A 9,829-nucleotide genomic window follows, 5' to 3' on the forward strand; every position below is an offset into this window, starting at 1 on the left:
AGTTCAGCCTCTCTCTTTTGCAGAACTGATTATGTCTTCAGGGGCTCTTGGTTCTGTCTTTGTGATGTTTATATATTAGAGATGCTTTCTTCACAGTAAAATCAAATAATCCCTTGCATTTTCTTGTGGGTTAGCTAATATTAAGAACAAGTAGTCAGCAGATAAATGTGAATGTTCACACAATTTTTTATTTTTTGCTTCTCCAATCTTGTTTTTGGAGCAGCGATGTGACTGGACAGTTAAGAGTTGGCCCAAAGAATTAGACATGGTTTCAGAACTGAATGAAACCAAGTGATACTAGACCAAAAACCAGATCTCATACTATCATGTAGTCCATGGAGATAGAGGAGAATGAAGGTAAGATCTTTATACCGCTGTCTTGTTCTGCGTGTGCAGCTTCTTTAATGGTTGCATTTATGCATTTACATGCATATAGAGACTGTGTGCACATGCCGCTATTTGTAGCAGGTCTAGCTCCTTGGGAGCCCACCCTCCATCTGTCGATGCTACACAGCGGAGCCCAGTGAGGCTCTAATTTTACCCTAAATTCACCAGCAGCTGACCTACCAGCGTCATAGATGCTCATCACTAAGCATCGCAGACTTTGTCTTTGCCTTCTCGCTCATACTGTCTACTTTACTTTCTCCCTCATTCCATCAACATACACTCAGGAGGACCATGCTCCTTAAGCACTTATGTGCTTTCACACCTACACACTCATCTGTAATGTCATCAGAATAGACATACCAGACAGTAGATTAATGCTAAATAACAAAGAGCTTTTGGAAGTTATAGATATAATTGGACAACTTAAATGTCATGCGGAACAGGAGGTTGAACAAATATACAAGTGTGTTGTTTGACTGGTATGTTGAGGTGATGCAATAGAGGCCTGTGGCCTTGGAAAAATGAATTAACCAGTGGGGCATATGGTAGATTTTTGCAGGCATATGGTGAGATGCCATTTGCCCCTCTAGCTCGGGGCCTTTTTGGAGAATACTGCAAGATACCATTCATAAGCTCAGCTTTACACGTTAGAGTTGAGAGTGAAGAGGATGTGCCAGGACCATGTACTATGCTATGCTAATTTTTAAAAACATTAACTTAGAGAGGCTTTTTTGGGGGGTATGTTGTTTGTCCAGCTGCACCTTGGGGATTTTGACTGATACTGGTGTGCAGACACCAAGAATTTCAGACTTGGATGACTTTCTGCCATCATAGTTTATTTATTAGGAAGTCATGGTGTCCTTAAATACACCAAACAGACTCAAAATGGTGAATGCAGTCAATTACCTGTTCGTGTTCTGATAGATGACAGAGCTGTTAATTTCATAGTCACTAACACAGCCACAGAGAAAGAAAGAAAGTGTACTTTATTGGTCCCCGTGGGGAAAATCCCTCTCTGCATTTAACCCATTCACTCAGTGAAGCAGTGGGCAGCCATTGGGCGCCCGGGGAGCAGTGTGTAGGGACGGTACCTTGCTCAGGGGTACCTCAGGGTAGCTGTTCAGGGGAATCGAACCCCCGACCTTCCGATCATGGGGCCACCACTCTACCTACTGAGCTATCCTGTGCCCTAGAGGTTTGAACTCTAAAGGAAACAGATGAGCCTTTCCTCTTTAGTCCCGGAGATGCAGTGTCCATGTTTTCCAAATAATCTTAACATCTGGCTTCCTATTTGTGCGACAAATTTTTAACCTGCATTTGTGGATGGCATGGTGAACTGGTACGGTAAAAAAAATAGTAATTTCCGGATGTTTTCCTGACAACGTGGGGTGATTTTCATGTCTGTTTTTAGTGTAGTCCCTCACAGAAATTTCTCCGGATTCTCTGAATCTTCTGATGATATTATGTACCGTAGATGATGAGGTATTCAAAGTCTTTGCAATTTTATGTTGAGGAACATTATTCTGAGTTGGTTCACAATTAATAGATGCAGTTCTTGTGAACCTCTTTCCATCTTTGCTTCGGAGAAACTCTACCCGTCACCAAAACATTTTTATAGCCACTCTGTTACTGACCTGTTGCCAATTAAATGAATTAGTTGAAAAATGTTCCTTCTTTTTATTGCCGCTTTCTTCCCAGCCTCTTTTCCACCCAACTTTGCTGAGACGAGTTGCTGTGATCAAATTCAAAATGAGCCAATATTTTAATGAAATAATGAATGTTTCTGAGTTTGAACATTTGATATGAGATCATTGCAGATCATTGAATTTTACTTTTGTTTCTTTTATTTTCCCAAATTGTTTGGCAGTCAGGATTATGTGATAGCAAAGTTTCCTCCATTCATCTTTTACCCAATTCAGGTGACTCTGGAGCCTAAGCTCCTGAAGTAAAGATTAATTTAACAATAATCCTAAATGCTAGCATTGCTTATTGTTCCCACATGCCAGGGCAGCATGTTGGTAAAGTGGTTAGCAAGCCTGCCTCATAGCAATAGAGCTGTGTTTCAGTCAGCTGTTTTTTGCACAGGTGTGGAGAAGCAAAAGATGTCTTTTCAGTTAATTGAAAAGTCAACAGATTAACACCTTTCACTTTTTCACCAACTATTTAATTATCTCAGCTCTGTGAATTCAGATTGTTTTTGCAAATCAATGTTTGCTCTTTCTAATTGTCCGTTTTAGAGTAGATAAGGACAGGAGTACAGTTCAACAATATTCACACCCATATATCCCTTGGGGTTGGTGTGGTAATACCAATTGTTCTCAACTTTGGAGCTTTTCAGGTTAGGTTCAGCGTTGCATGGCAGTAGCTGATCGCTAGGCCACGGCAGTGTCGTTGCGTCAGCTTTATTCTCCACTGAGGCTTTACGCTAATTCACTGCATCCGATCCTCCAGCAAGGCGCTCAATGGCCCCGCTCACTGGCTCCAAAGGCCAAACATTTCTCCCTTTGTTCCCTCGAGAGAGGCTGGATTTAAAGGGTTGGCAAGGGAAGGGAATGATATTCAGCAATTTTCTTTTTTTTTTTTTTTGCTATTGCTATTGTTGAAGTGAATGAAGTTCACCACCACTTTTAAATCTTTAGCGACAATCTGGTAGAGTAGCGTACGTAACTAATAAGAATGTGTATTTGCGTATCACTGACCTGGGATAAGACACAGGGATTCACTTTGGCTTTGGTGAGAGATTAGTCTTTTTTAGTTGCTATCCCTCTTTAACAGCTCTCACTGTGGGCGTGTGGATCGAAGTGAGAAATAGACCGAGGCTGTGTGAAAGCCAGCCCTCATTTTAGTTATGGGAATCACGTAATGTTGAGATACAGATTTATCAGGTACACTGATTCATATCAATCACTCGTTTTGAACTACAAACACACACATTACTAGAGACTAGGTTTATGCTCATGAAATATTGATCCCATAAGAAAACATTCTCACTGTTTAGGAACTTTTGTTCCTGTGTTGAGTATATGTCATTTTTCTGACTCAGTATTCAATGTGGCACTTAAGCAAAAAAATCAAAACAAAACAAAACTGGCATTTTGAAATATTATTAATGTTGTTCAGCAAATCACAGCATGCTGAATAATATTTGGAGCTGAATAATACACATACACATATATACACATATATTGCAACCATGTGCAAGTGCAAGTTACTATCTTTGAAATGGTTCTTTCAAAAACGAGGCCCAGATCTGTGGAGCCAGTTGCCATCTTCATAATAATGGATTGGATTGATATAGCGCTTTTCTAGGCACCCAAAGCGCTTTACAATACCACTATTCATTCACTCTCACATTCATACACTGGTGGAGGCAGCTACAGTTGTAGCCACAGCTGCCCTGGGGCAGACTGACAGAAGCGAGGCTGCCATATTGCACCATCGGCCCCTCTGGCCAACACCAGTAGGCAAGTAGGGTAAAGTGTCTTGCCCAAGGACACAACGACCAGGACAGAGAGCCCGGGGATCGAACCGGCGACCTTCCGGTTACAGATGCGATTCCCAACCCCCTGAGCCACGGTCGCCCTACGCCCTTCATAGTGGCTTGAATGCATCAAGATGGCAATTAAATGGAGTCAATGCTATCATTGTGGTATCAGTTTGTGTTTGAATGTGTTTAAGTTGGCAATTACCTTCAATCTGCGATCTATACGGCCATCGACTGGAATAAATCGTCAAAAATCGTGAATCTGTTCTAAATCTTTTGCCACCTACATAAACAGAAATTTGTATTAACCAGTCAGTTTCAGAGTCCTGCCAGAATCTCATAGATCTGAAAAAGAAATTCAAAACATTTCTCCACAATAATGACAAAGTTGCTGCAAAGTAGTGATTTAACTGCAAAATTACATTGTTGCTCGACAGCCTTGGTTTTAAAAAGGAGTATTACCAGGATACAACAACCAGTCACCAGTGCAGACTGACCCAGCCGGACTGACCTGTAAAGTTAACTTGCAATCAAAAGTGGTGGTCCAGAGATTATTGTGTTGCTACTTGCAGTTGATCTGCAACAGCCACCGTTTATTTACAGTAGTGTAATTGAGCTATTAAATAGTTGCTACTTAAGACCTTTGCACAACAGAAAAATATAATTAGTTCAATTAAATCACTGCATTTGGCAACAAGTGCACTAGTGACTCAAATCGCCCGCTGGGACTGAATGCACAATGATATGAAAATAGTAAGATATTACTCTTTTACCTCAGGCACTGCTCAATTTGAGTAGTCTCAATCTGAAATTATTTTCCTGTCTGCTCAGATGTGGTCCCAACTCTCCTAACAAGAGCTCAAACTGTCCCACTGACAATTTGAAATATGTACGAAAGTGGCCGTGATACAGCTTCAACTCCTGGATCAAACCATGAAATGTTCCATGCTGCTCATGACAGTTGGATGGACCCAGAATCTCAGTTTCTTACTTTTCTTCTTAACAGTCAGGACCAGCTCATCATGGCTGAATATTGACTTCATCTTTTTTGACAGTGTGTTTTTAAAGGGCGAATTGTCTGTGAAAACGCAATAATTTAGCGTTACCTGATAAGTTTGGATGCAGAAAATTCAGGATTTCATGATGTTTTTTCGCAACACGTTTGGTGTGAAAAAAAAATTGCTACAAGAATTTTAATGACCAAAACCTGAGCACAGACCTCTTGGACAGGTTGTTAGTACAATGCATAACTGCACAGAGGGTCATGTTATTTGTGATGTAATCTTATTAAAATGCTCCAAAATATAAAAACACCACAATCACAGTTGAGGGTTTGAGTTCAGTGGCTTGATTAAACAAACGTGAAAGCTCGCAGACATCTACCAACTGCAGTCATTTGTGTCAGCATCCATTTTTCACTCAAAGCGGTGTAATCGAGCCCAATTTTTAGCCCTAATACAATCTAAACGACAGCGTCATTATTTAGCCCTGGAGGATGGCATTTCACACAGCCATAAACAATTCCTCAAATGGATTTAGGTGTAAAGTTGTACCTTTTGGGCTTTCTTTAGATCACTTGCAGTTTTAGTGCGTCTAATCTCGTGACTTTAAAAACCTAAAGCTGCCCACTCATAATATTATCCAATTCAGGAGACACTGGGAGGGGATGCTCTCATTACAGCAGTACGCCTCCTGAGTGAGCCCTCCTGTCACCATGAGGTTCAGACCCACAGCACTGTGAAAGAAAAGGTGCAAACTGCCACTCAGCACTCTTCTCTATTACACTGATGGGGAGAGCTTCTTATTAACCTGACAACACATATGTCAGTAAGATTAGGACTGAGAGTACCCCCTGAGGTTTGTCACACCTGTAACCCCATCTCATTCCTACTAAACATTTCACCAAAGTTAACACTTTGCTATAATTCAGTAAAAGCTGTTTCTATGACCTATTGGCCTGATACAAAAGTGTCACGCTGATCTTTACACTTGTTTTCACAAGATGTGTGTTTCAGAATTCAGTCCCAGTTAATGTAATAATCTTTATCCTTGTTCAGTGTCGAAATCACTGATCAGGCTGCCTTATTCCTGACAATAATTCAGGCTCACAGAGATTGTTTTGCCCAAACACTGCCTCCTACAAATAAATGTAATTTTGTGTTAGGGCGCTCACTCTGGCTGCAGCACAAGTGTCCTACACCTGCAGTGTTATTCACTGTGTTGCATCACATCTTTACCAGGCAACAGAAGTAGAGGACAGGAAGATCACAAGTGATGATGCTTCATGCTTTCATTTTTATGGACTTCTCTTATTTTTGGGCACACAAAATACCTCAAGTGGCTCTGTACAGTGACCTCAGTGTCTAGGCAATTAAGGCATGACAGATGGAGCTCACTCGTCTTGCCTGTGCTTCCTGAAATTATTGGTTCGTGTAAAGAATGACACATTAAATCAATAATAACCTATTTAAGTAATATCCTGGTCTATTTCGTAGCGACTGAGCTTTAGATGAAATATTTTCTTTAAAAATACCCAAAAGACAAAAATAGATTATTATTAGGATAGGATTGTCAAATGGAAGAACAATGCAACATGGACATAGGATAAACAAAACAATACAAATCAGAAATAAAAAACAAACACGATGCTATTAATTATGTGTTTTTAATATGTCATTTCCCCATTTGGTTTCCACAAAATGTCTATTTATTCTTTTAATATTTATTTATTTTGTTAATGTCATTTCTCCATATTAAATTTTGTATGAGCGTTTACGTTTTTGCATATTGGTGCTCTGTGCTCATACAGAAATAACTGTGATGGCAGCTGGAAAATTGACCATTTAACCTTTCAGTAACTGGAAACAGTCCTCTAATTACTTTAATTGGTTGGTGAGGAAAAGGGTGTGGTGGCACCCTGATCACTGGCCTCTCACTGTCCTCTGAGCATCATCACCTCAGCTGCCTCATCACCCAGGACCACTCTATCCGCTCGGATTGTGTTTCACCAGTCTGCATTTCATATCCACCCCTTAACCCCCAACAACCCCATAGCAAAGTGTTTCTGTATGAGCAGACCTGATTATTTTATGGACTGATAACTGATTTTGTTCATGTGTTGTGGCATTTGAAAGTGAAACCAAAAGTGTACCAAAATGCAACAACTGTCGCCTCCAGGCACTTTATATTATAAGGTAAAACCCCCTCAATAATACAGAGAAAACCCAACAATCAAGCACTTGGTAACAGTGTGAAGGAAAAACTCCCTTTTAACAGGAAGAAACCTCCAGCAGAACCAAGCTCATGAAGGGGCAGCCATCTGCTGTTGGGTTTTAGGGGAGAAAGAAAGGACTAAAGATAGACTGTGGAAGAGATCCAGAGATCAATAAATGCAGAAAGAAACTGTTATAGCTGCCTCCCCTTTTCTCCAACTATAACAGTACTCTCACTTCCATTTGATCTCAGCTGATTTGATATTCAGATGAACCGCTGACCCTTTCTGACACCAAAATGAAAGTGTAAAGAAAAACTCGAGGCCATTGTCTTTTACAACAAGACATTTCTCCAGACTCTTAGAGCTAACGGCGAGGCACTTTTTGAAGTAACAGAGGCAGGAGGGGTGCAAAGGAGAAGCAACAGTGTACGTTGCTGTCAGTCTAGCTTATTATCAGGGCCTCTACAGTGAGTCTCCGAGGCAGAGCACCAGCAGAGAGGTGACAATCCCAGGACATGCAACCTTTTCCCAACAGTCACCCTTGGACTGCTCTCTCCACTGGAGAAGTCGTTTACGTCTTATTGATCAACTTGTTTTTTACATCATCTTCACAGTGGGCATGGAGCAGTAGATTACAGTGTCATGCATGTTTTGACAAAGTGTATAAGGCCCTAGCGTTTATGACCCACTTTCACCCAGTGACTGGGTGTGAACTCGCCTCATTCAGCTGCAGTCAGCATGTGTACTGCAGGCAGAGAGAGCAATTAAATGTTCCAAAGTGAGAAATTTTGCAGTTGTTAAGAGCTGAGAGTAACACCCGTTTTCCAAACACAAAATGCCTTTTTGTTGCTTTGCATCATGGTGTCTTGAGGTTTTCTTTTTCTGGTGGATTTCCCTGTTCATGGGTGGTGCAAACTGCTCTTCATTCTGAAGCGCTTACCTTAAGTGTCACAGTTTGTGTGGATGAAGTGGTGTGTGACTGTAACGTTGGGGTGTTTTCACTTAAAAGAAATCTGAGTGATCCTCAGATATTTTCATTGAATGTATATAAAAAAAAATCTGTAAAATCTTTCATTAATTTGTGAATTTCCAGTTTGAAATCTTTTTTAATTCTTCATGGCATGCAAGAATTAAGGCCAAATTCTTCAGCGATTTTGGTCCATATTGAGATGATAGCATCCCCAGTGTTGGGAAGGTTACTTTTAAAATGTATTCCACTACAGATTACAGAATACATCGTGCCCAAAATGTAGTTTTTAACGTATTCCCTTAAGTTACTTAATGTGAGTACGTATTCTGAATACTTTGGATTACTCGATATATTCTCATGCTTTTTACAACTACATGAATGTACTATTGCTGTGTGATTTACTACTATTACTGAATAACTACTATTATCTATGCTCCTCCTGCCTCCCCTTTCCCTCATCCACCTACTGGCCTCCACCACTTGCTAATGTCACTGAATCTATAGCCACCACCAAACAACTGAGCTATTTTTACACACCGGCCAGCATCTGGCCAATCCACCACCTTTCATTATTTATACCGTTACAAAAAAAATAAATAAATCATCGGCCCATAAAAACGGAAAATCACCATCCGCCCACTGAGCAAATGCTCGGTATGCCCGATGGCCAGTCCAGCTATGGTCGTGCCATCAGTTAACCCTGGGTGGTACGCGGGCCTAGGGTTGCCGACCCCTGCCTTACACCATTAGCCTGGATGTTGATTCAAGGCAGGATAATTACATGTGTTTACATTAATTCTGACCCTACTGTCCAAATGTTGTAGGAGAAATCAAGACTTGTCAAGTCAGACAGCATTGTCCAGATTTAGTAAGCCTGTGTGAAATATTGATACAATTTCCTGTTCTTAGCTGAGAGGGGAGGCATTGGGTATGGTTTTATGGAGCGATCGCGGCTCAAGAGTTGGGAGTTCGCCTTGTAACCGGAAGGTTGCCGGTTTGAGCCCCGGCTCGGACAGTCTCGGTCGTTGTGTCCTTGGGCAAGACACTTCACCTACCGCCTACTGGTGTTGGCCAGAAGGGGCGCGATATGGCAGCCTCGCTTCTGTCAGTCTGCCCCAGGGCAGCTGTGGCTACAACTGTAGCTTGCCTCCACCAGTGTGTGAATGTGTGTGTGAATGGGTGGATGACTGGGTGTGTAAAGCGCTTTGGGGTCCCTAGGCGGGACTAGTAAAAGTCCTATACAAACACAGGCCATTTACCATTTTATGCTGCTGTAGCCAATATGCTTCAAGGTTGAATGTGTTGCATGTTCAAAGATGCTCTTCTGCAGCTCTTCTGTTACTGTTTCTTTCTTACCAACTTGGAGCATTCTGACCATTCTCCTCTGACCTCTGACCGTTTTCTCCAAGAAAACTGCTGCTTGCTGGATATTTTCTCTTTTCTGGATCATTCTTTGTAAATCCTACAGATGGTTGTGTGGAAAATCCCAGTACATCAGCAGTTTCAGAAAGACTTTGACTCTGGCACATCATCAACATCCATGACGGCACATTCAAAGTCAGTTAAATCACCTTCCAACTTTTAACTTGACCAGGTTGTGTTGACCATGTCTGCATGCCTAAATATACTGAGATGTTGCCATGTGATTGATTAGAGATTTGCCTTGTTGATGTGTAGTTAATAAAGTGGCTGGCAGGAGTATTTTTCTACTTTAGATGAGTTTTGCATTATAGTGCAGTACATTAATGTAACAAAGTCTGAATGTCAGTTATAA

This window comes from Copadichromis virginalis, linkage group LG8 (assembly GCF_057382275.1).
Source record: "Copadichromis virginalis isolate Kocher_CV1m ecotype Utaka linkage group LG8, C_Virginalis_male_GT1.1, whole genome shotgun sequence".
NCBI lineage: Eukaryota > Metazoa > Chordata > Actinopteri > Cichliformes > Cichlidae > Copadichromis > Copadichromis virginalis.